Genomic DNA, 19060 nt, shown 5'->3' on the forward strand with positions numbered 1-19060 from the left:
TTATGCTACAATTTGACTACATGCGAGAGTTACATGCTAGTTGAATACACAAACACAAGTGCGAGAATTGAGAATTGTGGGTTTTGTGCCAACTCCCATGGCTTCAGAGCTTAAACTGGTAGATGTTTCTATATAACCCCAATTTCATTTTGCACATAAGCTTGATCATATACATTTATGGGTACTTTGTCATGATGACTGATAGGTTTTTCAATAGGAAAAAGAACGAAATGTGCAATTGTAGGCATGAATTCATACACAGGATTGGCCTACTTTACTGTGGTTTAATTCCACTCCTCTTTTGAAGCATCTCTTTTAGAAGGGTTGCAGATATTGTGTTTGAAAGAGGCCTCGATCTTGTAGCTATGAGGAGCACATATGTTACCACTTACATATGAATGATAATTAAAAGTTATTTTCCTCACAAGGCCTCTCAAAGGATGGCTACACAAAATTTCTCAAGGTTTTATCAAATTGAAACAAGGGCTAGGTATATTTCTCAACCCAAATTTAATTTTATTCAAACTAAAGCAATGCAATTGGGATTATTTTAGACTTTTTTTGCATACTAACATCTTGGGCCCTCTATTCATTTGGGATGATCAAAACCACCACCTATTTTGTAGAGGGAATCTAGGTTCTCATCAACACAAATGGCATTAACAGCTGGCTAAGGAGACTATAGAGTGAGTAGTGTAGAAGATTAAGGGCTTCCTCAGCATCATGTATGCATTCTCTAGTTATTTTAATATTATGGTTTACAATTTCTCCCTCTATCTCTAGGGTTTATGGTTTCTCTGACTTATGGCTTCTTTTGTACTTATCACATTTTTCTGCCATTGGTTCGAGTTTGGGGTTTCCTGCATGTTTGTTTACATGAAATTGCATGTGTAGAGAATACTTATGGTTTTCAAAAATTTAATATTTTTTTTAACATGCAAGAATAGGTGGCAAACCTACTATTACAAATCTAGAAAGTATAGGATCAAATGAATGATCTCTAAATTTTTTGGGAGAAAGTATAAGGTATATAGTGAGAAGGCATCCTATACCTAGGTATATGACATCTAGATTTCCTATACCCTCCAAAATAACTTCAAATTTAAATCATATGTTAGTGATGAAATGTGGTTTCTATTTCCACTAATTACAATTTCACATTTAATTTTTGTCTTTTTTATTATGTTATAAGTTTTCATTTAGCATAATTAGGTTTCTATCTTACATCAGTTTGTTGTATCTCCTCAAACACAACTTATTCCAATTCATTATCATCAAAGGATCATTTATTAACTTAGTGCTTAAGTCATATTTGAGCCTATTGGGCCATCATCCTTTTGATTTTACAATTAAAAAAAAGTGGGTCACCTCTCCCTCCTCTTCTAATATTCTATCCTGCTATATTTCTCTTTAATTTACACCAAATAATATCAAATATTTTCAAATGGAAATAAACTTGATGAGGTGATAGGCTTGATTGAAGTGCATGTTTCAGATAGATCATTCTTTAATATTGACAAGTTTATTAATCCATGAAGGGTGTGAAACTAGTACACAAATATCTTTTTATTAGTTAAAAGGGTAAGAGTTGTGTTATTATAAGAATAAATTGCATCAATTTTTACTCATGTTTTTCTTACCATTAAATATTATTTGGCTATGTTTAGAATATTGAGATCTCATTGAGTTGGTTATTAGAAATAGAAAACTAACAAGGAATACATATTTCTATTTTTTTCGAGTAATTTTTTTTTCATGCTCCTCTACTTCCTTTTACTCTATCATGGATAGTTCAAGAGCACCATTTGTAATACCTTCATTTGAAAAATGTTATAGATTGACTAGACAATAAGAAAACATATCAACTTGATGTATCTTCAAAGTCCCTTGCATTGATTCACAATTCAAGGGTAAAGGAAAAATGAAGAATAAACTTAAGATAAGAATTAATAGAACCTCCTACCTCTTATTAGGATAATACTTACCTAAGAAGGAGAGTTTGAATTTGAAATGTAGTTATTTTTTAATAAGCTTGAGCATGCTGAAAATTATTGTTTTAGGAAAAAATTTGATGACATGAAGCAGCTTGTGAAGAAACATAAAAATGATTTTCCATGTTTTTTATTTAATATTTTAATTTTATTTATCATCTCCACAACCTTTTTCATCTAAACATACAAGTTTCATAGGTATTGCAAATGAAGATGATAAGATGAAATCTCATGCACTTATTGAAACACACGTTAATAGCTAAAAGATACTAGGAGCGTGATAGGGTTTCAATACAAGTTTGTGAATGGATAAACATAATTTAGGTGATAAGTATTAGGATTATTTTGAGTTAGAATGAATTTTAAATGAGATTGAGTCTAGTAGATGAAAGGAATTTTTTTTGTATCAAGAATTAATGCATGATGTGGAGGAATATCTAGGAAGGGTTTGTATGATGTTAAGAGTCAAAGGATTAGTGGTTGGGGCCTTGACTATTGGGCAAGGGATTAGAATTTGAAATGCAACCACAGATAGTCTATGATAGTCAGTGAAGTCAATGAATGTAATCAGCACCTTAATTGAGTTTCTAGCATTGAGGATATAAAGGATAAGAGTCTATTTGATAGAAATAGGTGTCAAATAATTTATTTTAATAAAATATATTATGCTTGTATTTGTCAATAGGTATCTACTATTTGATACACCAAAAGTTTCATATCATCTTGAAAGATTTATTTTCACCAATGATCAGTAGTCAAGTATTTCATTTGATTTAAGCCACTATTTAAAAAGTAAACTTGGCAATAGTACCACATTTTAAATCTTTTTCCCCCAACTTGTCAAGAATTTTATAATAGCAGCTCTTTCAATTGAGAGTGTTAGCATGAAAGAAATATAATTAAATACTAATTAATGTTATACAAGATATATTCTCCTCATTCTCAAATAAAATCTAATATATGCACAAAAGTTTTCCAAATGCTTTGACCTATCCTTCATACTATATACAAAATTATCCTTCTTTTTAATCCTTAATCCAGTGAGAATAATGAAAATAAAAGTTTTAAATTCAATTTTACAATTTATCTAATATAAACATTATACAATTACATGTATAATAAATCTTGTCAACTGAAATAAAAGTAAACCTTTGTTCTATTGTAATTTCTATTCTTTTATTAAGATTGTCATGTGTCCTAAAATCTATAGATTTTGTATTTCATTTATTATAACTTAGTAGTGTGACTACCTTAAGACTCATTTGTATTGGTCCATGCGGTAACACATATTCGAAATAGCCTTGCAAAGGTTAAAGAGAGGCCATGTATAGGAAAGGTATATCTCCCTATCTAATAAACTATACTTATGTTTAAATGGTGTGTGCTATTTGTTTTCCAATTCCTTCCTATTGGAAATTTAGTATTCTAGACTTCACTCTAGGTTTCTTCTGAACTTTTTTTTGCAATTCATTGTATACAGTTTATTGTCATCTCTTTATATAAAACTCACACAAAATCATTGATCATAAATTAATATGTATTTTTTTGTTATATGCTACTAGCACAATTCATAGTTGAAAAAAATGCATAAAGAGCTAATTAAAAATAACAAATCAAACTCTGTAGACTATGTACTAGTTGGATATCATAGATTATTGAATTTTACTTTATTTTACCTATTCTTGTAATTCAATTGAACTTTCTAGTCTGGTTAGAAACATTATTTTCTATTAATATTTCTAAGCAAAGATCTGTCGCAACATTTGGTGTTTGGAAACTCTACAACAAGAAGATATTGCATTTGCATAATCTGAAGATACTGTATGTACATAGTTAGAAGATACTAAGCACTATATCTTACTTTAGCTATCCAGTTTGGTAGATCTACAAGTAGAAGATCTTTATGTTTTAATTTTATTTTCCTTGTGATATTTCTACTAGAATTAAACTGTGTAGTTTTTGAGTCAAACTCATTGATTCATATTTCATGAGTAGTGGCTTATACAAACCCTATTTATCATGTAGAACACTTAGCACTCATTAGATCTAGGTGATGCTCATAGAGGTGAAGCACAAACTTTTTGGGAGGTCACCTTATCTTAGTACTACTCCAACTCGAGCACACTTAACTACAGAATTTCCTCCATGATTAGACCCACTCTACTTGTAACCCCATTTCGTAGAATTTCTAAGAAATCAAAATGCTTTTTTTCTAGTATAAAACTATTGGCATCAAATAGAATCTTAAGTTCAAAGAAATTTATTACTTTTTGAAATCATTAAGTAAGAATTTCTACTACAAAAATTATTGTTTGAATTTTATGCATATGGAGTTTGATAAAGAGAGTTAATTTTTTTCTACCAATATCTTTAGAGGAGGAATCTAATATTTGTTTTATTAAACTATTTAAACTACCACAAATCATGCACCAATTCATGCATATTCCATCATTATCTGTACATGTTGTGTGATAGGGCTTGTCAGGCTTTACTTTTAGCTTGTTCTTATTTGTTAACTTATTCTACTTATTTCTTATACCGATGAATACATGGTTAATCACTACTTCCATGTTTACTCTTCCATTATGATTTCACATTATTTGTTGTTTGGTTGACTTTAGTATCAACTTTACCATCTCTAAACTCTTTTCTAGTTGTGACCTATGTTGGAATTAAAGATAAAGTAACTAAGAGGGGGGGGTAAATCAATTACTAACAAAATTAATTCACAATTCCCTTAGATGTCTTAAAGATCTAGTTACTTCTTTTACTTGGTAAAAAAATGTTGTAACTCGATAAGATTAAACTATTACTTTTTCAATCATTCATGTATGTAACTAAAAATAAAGTGAACAAAAGAGACACCAGATTTAACATGGAAACCCAATATGGGAAAAACCACCAAGTAACTAGTCACCAATTTTTCACTCTTCTGAAGTTAGCCCTATTAGGAGCCAACATTGTTAAAGGTTACAATACACACTGTTAGGTGTGACCCTATTAGAGGATTTAATCACCTTGTTAGGAGTGGCCTTGGTAGAAGTCTTTAGAACAATTCAACTGAATTGTCACCTTGTTAGAGGATTTACAAAATGGCTATTAAACCAACTCTATTAAGAGCTTTGAAATCACTGCTACAATGGTTAGAAAGAAACAATGAATTGACCTGAACAAGATGCAACTGAATTTTCTGGTTACAAGTCTTTGTTCAGCATCATTAGATCCTCCTTGATCAAATATGGCTCTGCTGCTCCTCAATGATCTTTGATCATCCTTAAAATATGCTTCCATAACAATCAGTCTTCATATTACATTAATTCCACATTCTTCCACATCATACCATTTAAAATTCACAACTTGACTTCTCACTTATACCATTTAGATTGTCAAGTCGGCCTATCTACATGTTGCTTTTACCAATAAATTGTACATCAGTCAGCTACAGATATTACTTTGAACAAATAAATGTTATTTCACAAGATAATGAAATCCTTTACTGGCCGACCCTACTCAATAAATACTGCTTCTTCCAAATTACCTTTGATGACCGAGTGAACTCGATAAGAACTATTTCTTCCAAATTACCTTTGATGATCAAGTGAACTCGGTAAGAACTATTTCTATTTCATTTTCTTTGATTACTAAGTGAGCTCGGTAAGAACCTTGAAAGCTTGGTAAATATTATCCTTTGTCTAGCTGACCTTCTGAGCTCAGTAGACACTATCCTTTTCCTCATTGACTTTCTAAGCTTGGTGGACACTATCCTTTGCCTTTCTGACCTTTTGAGCTCAGTAGAAACTATCCTTTGCCTTGCTAACCTTTTGAGCTCGATAGACACTATCATTTTCCTTGCTAACCTTTTGATCTCAGGAGACACTATCTGATGATTGATATGACATTTGTGTGACATCGAACACAACACACAATTGAACAATTGTATCCAACAATCTCCCTCTTTAGCATTGATGGAAACACAACATGTCATAGCAGAATGAAATTTAAAACCAAGTCTTTTAATGACAAAAAAAAAACTCTCTCTTTCATAATAATCTCTCCCTTTTACACAAACTCTTATTATTTTGCAAATTTCAAAACGATAAAAGATATGACAATACATTCTCCCTCTTTGACAACATATGCCAAAGACAACTCAAAAAAACTAAATAACATTGTATGTGATGTACTAATTCATATGCAATATCTTCATTGGTTTGCTGCATCAACTAATAGATTTTCAATTCTATTCCTATTGATGCATCACTAGAACTATATTTTAGTGAGCTTCAGATAGGTGAATGACCCCTAACTTACCTCTTAGATACAAGAATGCATCCTTAGGTAAAGGCTTTGTGAATATGTCAGAAATTTGTTCCTTTGTATGCACATATTCCAATCTTATTTCCTTTTCTTGCACCAATTCTCTAACAAAGTGATATTTTATGGCAATATGCTTAGTTTTTTAATGCATTACTGGATTCTTGGAGATGTTAATTGCACTTGTGTTATCACAAAACATAACAACTAGTTCTTTGATTTCTTGCTTCATACCTTTCAATAATTGTTTAAACCACACAATGTTTGAGCAATTTACTGTTGTTGCAACATATTCAGCTTCTGCTATAGATTGAGATGTATAATTATGCTTTTTTCTTGTCCAAGAAACCAACTTTTTTTTGTGAATGAAAGCTCCTCCACTTGTGCTCTTTCTATCATCAATATTTCCTACCCAATCTATATCAGTGAACACCTTTAAATCCAAATTTTCTCCAAGTTTATACCATAATCCATAATCTTCAGTTCCTTTTAAGTATCTCATGATCCTTTTGATTGCCATCATGTGATTTTCTTTTGATTTTGCTAAGAATTGTGCTACAATCCCTACTACAAGGGCAATGTCTGGCCTTGTGTGCACTACATATTGCAACTTTCCAATCATAGATCTATACAATGTCTAATCCACTTCCTTTGATTCATCATTCTTGGTGAGCTTTAATCCAGTACACATAGGAGTCCCAACTAGTTTTCAATCTTCCATACCAAACTTTTTCAGTATCTCCTTGATGTATTTAGATTGAGTGATGTAAATGCCATTCTTATTCTGTTGAATTTGCAGTCCAACAAAGAATTTTATCTCACCAAACATTGACATTTCAAATTCCTTATGCATTTGTTCTGAAAATTCTTTGCAAAGATCATCATTTCCTATGAACAAAGTATCATCTACAAATATTTCTTCCAAAACAATCTTATTATCTAGTCCTTCCTTTATGTACAAACTGATGTCGTCATTAGTTCTTTGAAAACCAATCTGAATAAGATAGTTATGCAATCTCTCATACCATGCTCTAGGGGCTTGTTTTAGACTATATAATATTTTATGCAATTTGTAGACCATGTCTTTCTTGCCTGGATCAACAAAACCTTCAAGCTGCTCAATGTAAACCTCTTCCTCCAATATGCCATTAAGAAATGCTGACTTGACATCCATCTGATAAACTTTGTATCCTTTGAATGCAACATATGCAAGTAAGGTTCTGAAACCTTCCAATCTTGCTACAGGCGCAAAAGTTTCTCCATAGTCTATACATTCTTCTTGAGAGTATCCCTTGCATACTAGTCTAGCTTTGTTCCTTGATACCTTACCAGTTTCATTTAGTTTGTTTCTGAATAGCCACTTTGTTCCAATCAAATTCTTGTCTTTGGGTCTAGGTACAAGAGTCCATGTTTTTTTTCTCTATCTATTCTATTTTTTCATTCATAGCTTCAAACCAACTTTCATTGTCTAGTGCATCTTTGACATTTCTAGGTTCAAAATTAGCAAGTTAACAAGTGTCTTTCAACTTACTTCTTATCATTGTTCCTTCTAATTTATCACCAATGATTTGATCTAGTGCATGATGCTTTCTGACATACTTGGCTAACATGGGCTCCTTTCCTTTTGAATGACTTGCATTGTTATCCTTCTGTATCTCAACTTCTGGTTCTGATTTTTGTTGCTCAGGCTCGGTAGATGCTAACTTGGTAGCTTCTATTTGCAACTTGGGTTCTTGCAACTAGGAGGCATTAGCTCGGTTTGAACATCCTATGACTCAATAACTAAAGACTCTAGAGTTGAGGATTCTTGAATAATAGGTATACTTGACATTGTATCAGGTTCAATGTAAACAAATCTTCTATAGTCTTCAAGTTCCCTTTTTCTTTCTTCTTCTGTTCTTTTTGTAAACTCATCAACTTTCACATGTGTTGGTGTTTTAAAATGCAGTAAAACTACTAAGCGACAAAATGCTTGATACCAGAATGATTATACATACATGATCTAAAGACTAGCCAATTCTTATTAGCAATTGCATATGTAAAGTATTTGGACCCAACTTCAACAAAACCACAATTGGTTTTCTACTCTTTTAGCTCTGCAAAACCAAGGTGGGTGTACCTAGGGATGATTCAAAACTAGAATAACTGTATGAGGATTATTCTTAGTTTCATTCTGATTCTCATTTTAAAATCCTCAGACATATACATAATTCTTTACTAACTTGATAAACACATCCCATAAAATAGATATGGCCAAGAATTCTTCTATAGATCTGCAGATGTTCTTAACAATAGTGGCTAACTGAAGCTAAAACATTCCATGCAGACAAGTGCTGGCCAGCTTTGAAGATCTACAAGAAATAAAAGTAAAATTTGTTATGATGCTGTATTTTGATAATCATTTATGATATATTTCTCCTTCATCTGTATAAACTTGATCAGTGCCTAATCCATTGGGGTTCAGAGTCTATAGCAAGTTCTCAGATCTAATTTGTTGCCTTACAACAAATTCTATCAGCAATTCTTATCAGAATTCATCATTTCGAAACCCTTTCCACTACTAAAGAAACCTTATCACATTCATCAAAGCTTTTATTTAATCCATTGAATTAATAACAGTGATAAATAGATATACAACCTAATTAGATTGCATTCAATTGCACAAGCCTTTACTTATACAATATCAAGACAACCAAGTAATTGAAAGGAGGCAAGATTCAGAAAGAATAATATGGGGACAATTCACAATTTGTATTCATCTTCTTTGAAAATGGTATATCATTTACAATAGACTCAGAATGACCTTCAGAAAGAAACACAACTCATTCTATATTCATGTATTCTCAGAGAATTGACAGAGAAAATACATCATAAACTTGCTTTCAAAAATTTGGACCAAAGACAGACTAAGCATATCACTTAGAAAAATATAATTTGGACCCTTCTTTAGCCTTGGGATCTCACTTAAATAGTGTGAGATGCAACAAGCTTCAGGCTAAAGACAAATGACAGGTGTCCTTTAAAAGACACTTACATATACTTGTAACCAGATGACAAAAATGTGAGTAATAAAAAAGTTTACATCAAACATTCCTTTTGTGGGCCCTTTTGTTACACGCTCTTGTCTTGCTAAGTTGGTTTCTATTCTGATACTTCCTTTTATGCATTAGCCAAATTAACCAACGATGAAGTTTGTTCTGATGATGGCACATCAACCTCCACCTGTGAGCTTTCACCATCTTTATCCTGCATGGGGGCAATAACTTCTACCTTTTCCCTTTCTTTAGTTGTATCGGCATCCTACAATCCTGGGTCTGTAACTGAAGGTAACAGATTATCCTTGTCTTCTTCTTTTGGTTGGATATGAGTAGTGATAGGGTCAGTGATTTGGATCTCCTCACCTTGCATTTCATCACTATCATCTTCATCTTCATCAAACTGCTCAACAGGAGCCATATCTACCATCCATTTGTCAAATAATATATCATTTGGCCAATTGAACTGTAAAATATCCCTCTATCTTTTTAGCACATATTCAACATCATTGTTAATGGTAACAAATTCTTGCTTTAAAAAATCAAAGAATATTTGCGTTTTCACCATTTCTTCTGTTGTGGTGACCCACCATGCATGCCCTAATTCATTAATGACTTGATTCATTCTTAAATAGAATAAATCATTAAGTTCCTTTGAACATTCATCTTTGCCTTTTAAATTATTCTTTTTGTCTAGGGCATGAGGAAACTGATTGAATTTCTGACTCTTATATTTCTCAAAGTAGCCTACTATTACTTTTTGTAAACAAATCCTCTTATTACTAAAGTCAGTAAGATCATAAAAAATATCAAATTTTTTTTTCAATTTGATCAAAAGAATTATCTATAACAGAGAAACACAAAAGTGTTATTTCTTTCTCCCTTGTCACCCATTTATTCAAAATATGTATTAGAGTCTAATCGTTAGACTTCAAATCCTCCCACATACAGATCACCCTGGCCAACTAATCATAAATTAGCATCCATTCAATCTTGTCCCCCAAATTTCTCAATTTATCTTCATATTTTGATTCCAATTCTACATGTAAAGCCCACAATTTTCTTTTTTCTTCTTCAAAGTCCTCAGTAGTGTAGTATTGTGGCCTTTGGAGTGTATCTGGTATTTCTATGAGAGGGGTGGATTTAAAAATTTCAACTGGGGGGTGAGGGTATGTTATTTTTGGCCTAGTGGTTTTTCCCAATAGCTTGTTCTCAAGCTCAATTCTCTTTTTTACTTCTTTATTGTAGGCATCCACCATTGTTTCATACTTACTCTACAGATCAGTCATTTCCTTTTCTTCTTTTTCTGCAGTGGCCAAGGAAAATTTAGAATAGTCCACATTCATGTGGGCTGCCTATAGATGTGAATTATCAATGACCCTCCTCACAATGATTCTCCCTATTAGTCCTGAATCATTAGGCTGTGATGGAGTAGTCCTAGATCCTCTTCTTAATGACCACATAAAAAGAGTAGCTTGGTCATTACTGAATGTTGTTCCCAAGAATTCCTCTTTATCTAGATCCTGTAATCCTAAATTATTTGACACAGAATTAAAAATTAAGGCATCAGCAATATCCCAATTGGGCAATAATAAAATATTTGCATCTTTCACCATCTGTCTACCGTCTTCAAGGGTTATATTCTGGAACTCTTGTATCATTTGTTCCTTTATTTGATTCTGAATAGAGGCTTCATCCATTTCTAGATGCTCTATTTTCATATTCCCACATCTTTTCTCAAAAATGTGCATGTTTGCTCTCCACGCAAATTGATGGAAAGCCCTAGATTTTACAAAATTGTTATCAGACAAAAATTGCTGACTGGCTTGTTATAAAACAAGGTCTAATTCCCTTCCCCTGAAATCTTCTATAGTTAATTCAAAACTTAGCATAGGAGGCTCCTAGGGGTTCCCTTCATCAATTTCTACCTGAGTAACAATAACTCCTCCTTGTGATCCCATTTGTTCAATTTGCTCATTGGTGAGTTGCTCCTCCTCAATTCTCATTGGAGTTTGGGAAGGTAAGTAACCTTCATCATGGGATTCCTCTTCCCTTATTATTTTTCTTCTTTTGGGAGAAGGTTTAGGGGTCTTTCTTCAAAAATAGTACTAGTAGATTCAATTATCTGCTTTCCTTTGTTTATAGTGGGCATCTGATCCTGAATGATAGTGTATCTTGTTCTCTTTCACACAACCAGTGGACCTATCCCTATGTTAGGGGTGAAACCTAATTTCCTCATAATTTCCCTGGCTTTATCTGGAAAAGAATCAATAAAATGTTGTTTCTTCTCATTCATTACCTCCATTATTCTGGGGAATGTACTCATGAGCTTATTTATTCTATCTACATTAGTTGCAGCATTACTAAGAGGACTGTAATCCTTGTCAAAACAATTAATAAACTCCAAAAATTTTGAATAGACTCTCCATTTCTCTTTCTTTGTTTCTTGCTCCTGGAGAGAATATTCATTCCTTATTACATCTTCAGGGAAATAGAATTCATGCTGACTTGGACGAAGCTTGATCCTATGTCTAAGAGCAGAATTAAAGAAATCTTCTATGTCACAAAAATGAGAGTGAGATACTACTATCTTATACTGATCCAAAAATTTGTAAAGGAAGATCCACCCCTCTTTAGTTATTACAAATTGGTGAGCTACAGTGCAAGTAGGAAAAATTGATCCTGTTCCCCTTTTGTGCAAAAAGGTCTCCTCCATTCCTCCCAACTGCCATAAAAATTTAGCTACTCCTACCTTTAAAGGCACCTAATAGGGTAGTACGTGCGGTGTCCCTTTGAATCCATAAACTCTAATGATAGTTGAGACTGGATATGGGATGATATCTCCCCAATTATGTGAAACTTTTAGACTATGGGGTCTTTCCATAGGCCTGACAAGGTGCATTAGTGCCTTAGGAATTCTAGGATTGTCACTCAATATGAGGCATCTTGATTTATAAGCAAAGTGCCTATCAAATCTAACAAAACTAGCATTTTCTACTTCCCCAGTCATGTCTGGACTCCATAATTGAACTGGTAGTGCTTCCCCCTCTTGTTCCCTATTTAAAACCATTTCTTTACCAAAATACGTAACCCCTTTAAATAGAAACATATGCATCAATAGGGAGTACTGACCCCAAACATTCTCCACCTTGCCCTTTGCAATCCCCACCAATCCACTATGAATCTCATTAGCCAGGTAAGATGCAAAATTAAAAATTATTTCTATATCGAAAGAGGAGATTTGGGTGATCATATACATGAAGCTCACAGGAATAAAATCTTCTTCATGCTCTCCGAAGACTCTGCACATGGTCCTGTATATCTCTATTGTCCTAGCATTAAAGCATGATTTCTTGAAAGGTTCTTTAGAAGATTATGCTATTGCTAGTAGGTTTCCAATTCTGCCTATGTGGGCCTTTAGTGCACCTTGTCTAACTACATCCCTTTTTGACATATATTCTTTTTCTAATTCTATCAAATCAATGGGCACATGATACCTAGTGAGAGGTCCCAAACTGAAAACTTCTCTAATCTCTTCTGACTGATGGTAATTAAAACTTCACCATCCATTCTCCTCACTACCCTAGTGGCTTGATCATAGCTCCTTGCCGTGGCCTCAAGAAGGTCATAATCCATAAACACACTAGGAACAACTAGCTTTCCCAAATCAAAATTCCATATATTGGCATGTGGGGCATATAATTTCCTTTCTGCAAACCATTTTTTGAACAAACTCAAACCAGTTTGAGAAGTTTGAGCATCTTGGACCCAATTACCCTTATCATACAATCCATCAGCTATCCTTAGCCTAGGGTTCAATGAGGTGAACCTTTTAACTTGCACTGTCTCTACAATAGACTCAGGGAGCAATTCAAGCAAGTCATCATGCACATTTCTATCCAAATAGTTTATTTGACCTGAAAATCCCTTCTTCAGAGGCATCTTGGATTATTTTTTTACAGATCTGAAAAGCCTACGAAGATTATGCTAGTACTACTTACTTGAATTCTATCTTTCTTTTCCTCTATATTTCTGCAAACTTTTTGCTAACAGACAATTTCACAAATTCTGCTAGACTTCAGCACGCTTTCCTTCAGTAATTGCTTTTGCACAAGAATGGCTCAAAATCTTTGCTCGCGTAAGATGAGATTGATGAAATCTTTCTGTATTATACTCTATTTTTTCTCATGAATGATGCTTTCATGTCTAATTAAAATAGAGAGTGGCACCACATTCTGTGTTTAAAGTTGTGCCATCGATCTTCAATAATCCTACAATCATGTGATACGGAGAGAACAACTAGGTGTTGCACTTGACATGTCGGTCAATTCATCCAATGAAAACTTACCATGTACATAACTCTTTCCTGGATGGCACTTATGTCTGGACCCACTGGCAACTAAGGACACATGTCAGTAGGTCACTACTTTGTTATGCATAAAGAACGAGCACCTTTCCATAGTGAAGCAGCGACAACCATTGATCTAATCTGAATTCGGCAGATGATATGTTATTGGGATTGCTTAGAAAGAAGGCGGTGGGCCCTATTTTCTATGTCGCTATACATATCTCCCTAGCAAATCTTCATAGTGAGAAGATGATGGCCATTAATCATAGGTCTAATCAAAGGTGAAGAAGTTGCATGTAGTCTTTTGACTCATACTCGCTACGTTGCATAGCTTAAATGACATGCAACTTTTCAATGTGAGGTAGCGAGGACTGTTGATTCTATTATAATATGACGCTCAGGATCTCTTGCACATTTGATCAAAAGGGTGTTGATGAAGTATGAAATTTTGCACAGTTGGTTCCCTTTAAGATCTTACTTTAGTGGTAATCATCATTCCACGTTACTAAAGGTCCCATCAGCTCTTGATTTCACGGGGCCTCACTACTTTGCTAACGGCAAGATGTCAAATTTTTTCGATAGCGAGGTAGTGAGCTCTGGCAACTTTAATGAATTTTGGCACCATGAAATGCAAGGGTCCATCAAATTATTATTGTTGCTATTAATTGCTTTTGACAACGGTAGTTATTACTTATCATGCCACCTGGATTAACGGCGAGATGTCAAATTTTTTCGGTAGCAAGGTAGCGAAACATCAAAAAAATCATCATTCTAGCTCCGACTTCAGACTGCTTGTGCTGGGTCCCCTTTCCTATTTTGATGGTAATTGCAGTGTGTACTTGACTAATAATTCAGTCAGAAAACAAAGCTCTGATCGTCGTATCTTCATTTTGCAATCCTATTTTATAAACTTTTTAGCACTCGCTACCTTGCCATACATAAAAAGTACCCATGTTTGCAAAGCGAGGTAACGACAATGGCAGATCTACTTAGATTGAACGGTTGGGGAATATGAGAGGAAAGGTATCTGAAGGCCATAGAAGATAAAAGACAACATAATATTTGCCTTATTTGAAAATTCAAATATTTTGTGCTTGACAATTTATGAATAGAAAGAAATGTAGGGTTTTCACAAAGTTTTTTCAAAGGCTAGCAAACAGATGAATTATCTAGAAACCCTATGTTTCACTAGAATGAAAAATTTGACTTTTCTACAATTGGACAAAAGACTTCTATTTAACAAAAAGTTAGACCAATAGTGGCTCTGTCTGGGGATGATAGACTACTTGAGTCTATGCAAGATTTTATACTTCATAAAAAAGACAACTTCTTCAGAGAGCACTAAGCAATACACAGAAACAAAGAACAAGACTGGACAGGGATAATTACAAGGACTTATAGAATATACAAAATGTACAAAAAAATAGGAAACCCTAAAACTACTGTTCATGTAAGAAAATAAGTATTTTTCAAGAAAAATACCTCTTCAAGAACTGTCCATGAACTGGCAATTCAAGAATACTGTCAAATACATATTTGAGTATATAAGAATCTTCACCCTAAGTATTTTCAATTAGATATGTGCCTAACCAAATAGGATCAAATTTTCCATGTTTTTCTTTATCTTCAATTTTGGCATTCCACATTAAGACTAAATCTCCATTTTCAAACTTTCTACTTACAGTTCTTTTATCATAGAGTGTCTTGACTTGCAATTGCAACTTTTGGTTCTTTAGAGATGCTTCTCTTTTGGTTTCAGTCAGTCCTACCAATTCATCCATTCTTTGTTGCATTTCATCTGTAGTATCTTCATCATACAACTAGATGTAATTTTATAGTCCCATCAAGTTGTTTTGAGGCATTTTGGCTTGAATTCCATACACTAAATCAAATGGAGCTACACCAATTGCTTTCTTTATAGTTACTCTGTTAGCCCATATTGCCAACTGTAACTTGGAATCCCATGCCTTTTTATTATCATCCAAGGTTCTCTTAATGACCTTCAATAGGCTCTTATTTGTGGACTTAGCTTGTCCATTCCCTTGTGGATGATATGGAGTAGATGATGACCTTGTCATTCCATATTTATCACAAAACTTGATGAATTCCTCAGATCCAAAGCACATAGCATTATTTGTTACAATTTTCTGTGGACAACCAAATCTAGAACTAATATTATTCAGTAGGAAATTATTGACCACTTTACTTGTTGCATTTCCTATGGGGATAGCCTCTACCCATTTTGTAAAGTAGTCAGTAGCAACAAGAATCCAAGAATAGCTAGTGCTAGACTTGGGAAAAGTTTCTCCTATGAAGTCTAGACCCCATTGTTGAATAGGTGCTTGAATCTCCACTAGCTTCAATGGGGTATTTCCTGAGAACTTTAGCTTTCCAGCAAACCTCTATCAAGGATCACATTTCCTAACCATAACTTGGGCATCCTTGAAAAGGGAAGGCCACCAAAATCCAGCCCTCATTATCTTATGTGTAGTAGTTTTGGCCATATAGTGTCCCTCACACACTCCAGCATGCATTTCTTTCAAAACCTCTTTTTCCTTTTCATTATCAACACATTTCAATAATACTCCCTCAAAATTTCTCCACCATAGATTGCTTTGGACAATTGCATACCTGATGGCTTGCAATTTAGTATTCCTCTTTTCATTTTCAGGAAAATGGGGAGGAGCTTCCATGTGTTGCAAGTAATATATGACATTGGTGTACCAATCACACTAGTCCATGTCACATAAGTTAGCTTTGAGATCATCACTTACCAGATTTATCTGATTAGCCTCTAGATTAGCTTCAGCGATGAGTTTGGCCAAACCTTGACCCCTTACTAACTTTGTTATCTGTATATCAATGCTAAATTCCTAGATTCTATTGATCCATCTACATCTCCTGCCTGATACTTCCTGTTGAGAAAATATATCCTTGACTACAGCACTAGGTACAAAAGTGATGACAGTAGCACCTACCAGGTAACATCTGAAAGCTTTTACAGCCTTTACTAAAGCATATGCTTACTTTTCATTTATTTCATACTTAAGTTCAGCAGGCTGTAGTGACTTACTGAAAAGGGCAATAGGCTGCTCATATCCTTCTTGATTTTTCTACAATAAGACGGTACCCACAGTGTGGAAGGATGCAAAAGAAAAAATATGCATGGGTTTTGAATAATCTGGGGTTCTCAATACTAGAGCAATTTTTATTGCAACTTTAATATCCTAGAAAGCTTGTGAAGGCTCACCATTCCAATCTATAGTGGCTCCCTTTTTTAGCATCTTTGAGATAGGTCTACTGATCTCAGCAAAATTTGTAACAAATCTCCTAAGGAAATTAACTTGGCCAAAGAAAGATTGAATTCCTTTTACATTTTTTAGCTTGGGGACTTTGTCAATAGCCGCTACTCTCTAAGGGTCTATTTTCACCCCATCCTTAGACACTATATGTCCTAATAGTTTGCCCTCTATGACCCCGAATGTGCATTTCTTTGGGTTTAAAGAAACTCCATATTCCAGAGCTTTGATAAAGATTTTTTCCAAATGTTTGCAGTGATCTTTAGCCTGATTAGAATATGCTGTAAGATCATCCTGGTACACAACCATAAATTTATCAATATAATCATGAAATGCTACATCCATGGCTCTTTGGAAGGTAGCTCCTGCATTAATCAGGCCAAAAGGCATCCTCACATATACATAGGTTCCCCATAGGGTTGTGAAGGTTGTCTTGAACTATTCACTTTCCTTTACTAGAACTTGATTATATCCAGAAAAACCATCCATCATTGACATTAATTTAGAGCCAGTCACTTGCTGCAACATGACTTCCATATTAGGTAAGCCATAATTGTCTTTCAGAGATGCAATGTTTAATTTTCAAAATCCACACATAGCCTAATATCTCCATTCTTCTTCCTAATAGGAACCAAGTTTGAAACCTAGGTGGAATGCTTGATTGGCTTGATTATCCCTCCATCTCTTAGTTTTGTCAGTTCTTCTTGCATTTTTGGGGCAAGGGTAGGATTGATTGGTCTCTATTTTTGCCTGAAAGGTCTTAGATTTTCCTTCAATGGTATGACATGTTGGAACAGATCCTCCCTGTAAGCCTTAAGGTCATCATATGACCAAGCAAAAACATGTTTGTATTTTCTAAGTAGGTCAATCAATGTTTTCCTAATTTTAAGAGGCAGATTTTGGCCAATATAAACCTTTTTAGGAGCTTCATTAGTACCCAAGTTTATTTCTTCTGACTCCTAAGGTTTGGGGTCATTAACTCCTGACTTTACTCTATCTTGGTTATCAAAAATATTTTCCAAGACCACTAACCCCTTCGGCATCTTATTTATTTTCAATTGCATAATCTCTTGACAAAAAATGGTTTCCTTCCCATTTATGGTTTCAATTAGTCCGCTGCAATCCATTTCTTGACTGTGGTACTTGTCTTCATTTAACAAAAAATTTGTAATATCTTTGTCATCCTCAAAAACCTACCAATTTTCAATGTTGTCAGGTATGGATGGTCTATTTTTCACCTCAATATGAGAGATTCCTGCAAATGATATCTCTTTTGGCTTGATTGCTACATTTGCTAACAGATCAGCCATCTTATTTTGAGTCCTATCTCTCCATGAGATCTCAAATGCATCAAAGAATTCTATCTAATCCCAAACTACATTTCTATATTGTTTCAATCTCTTATTCTTGGATGAGTAGGTTCCTTTGATCTGAGAGATAATTAGTTCAGAATCCCCTATAACACATAACTTCTTAATTCTATGATGTATGGAAACTTTGACTCCTAGCAGCAATGCTTCATATTCTGCAATATTATTAGTGCAGGAAAACTTCAAAGTGAATGAATACCTAAAAGTGTTATTTTCAGGGGATACAAAAACTACACCTGCCCCTGTACCCTCTTTAGAACTAGCCCCATCAAAGAACATTGTCCATAATTTTGGTGAGTTCATGCAACATTCAACTTCATGTTCAATAATAGCAGGTAAGTTTTCAACTTCCTAAATAATTAATTCAGCCCTAAAAGCATTAATCCCAGTATCTAGGAAACAAGTGGTATCTTTGTCAATTTCTTCTCCTAGAATGTGATTAACCCTTGGCTCCCTATTTACCCTGATAGCTTTGTCCCCTATGTGAAAAGTGGCATAAGTGAGATCACATTGTAGGCTTCCCCCCATGGTAGCACTCAATTTTTTGGAGAGTAACATTCCATAGTGTGGAGGTATATCTACCACAAGGACAGACATGGTTAATTCTACTTCAGGATATGCAGCCAGTTTGAATGGTAAGGCATTTATGGTACCTATGACTGGGACTTCCCTAGAATCCATCCCTCTGCATCTGCCCTGCTTG

The sequence above is a fragment of the Cupressus sempervirens genome, chromosome 6 (genome assembly GCF_028749045.1).
Source record: "Cupressus sempervirens isolate cs-2001-9-10 chromosome 6, ASM2874904v1, whole genome shotgun sequence".
NCBI classification, from domain to species: Eukaryota; Viridiplantae; Streptophyta; class Pinopsida; order Cupressales; family Cupressaceae; genus Cupressus; species Cupressus sempervirens.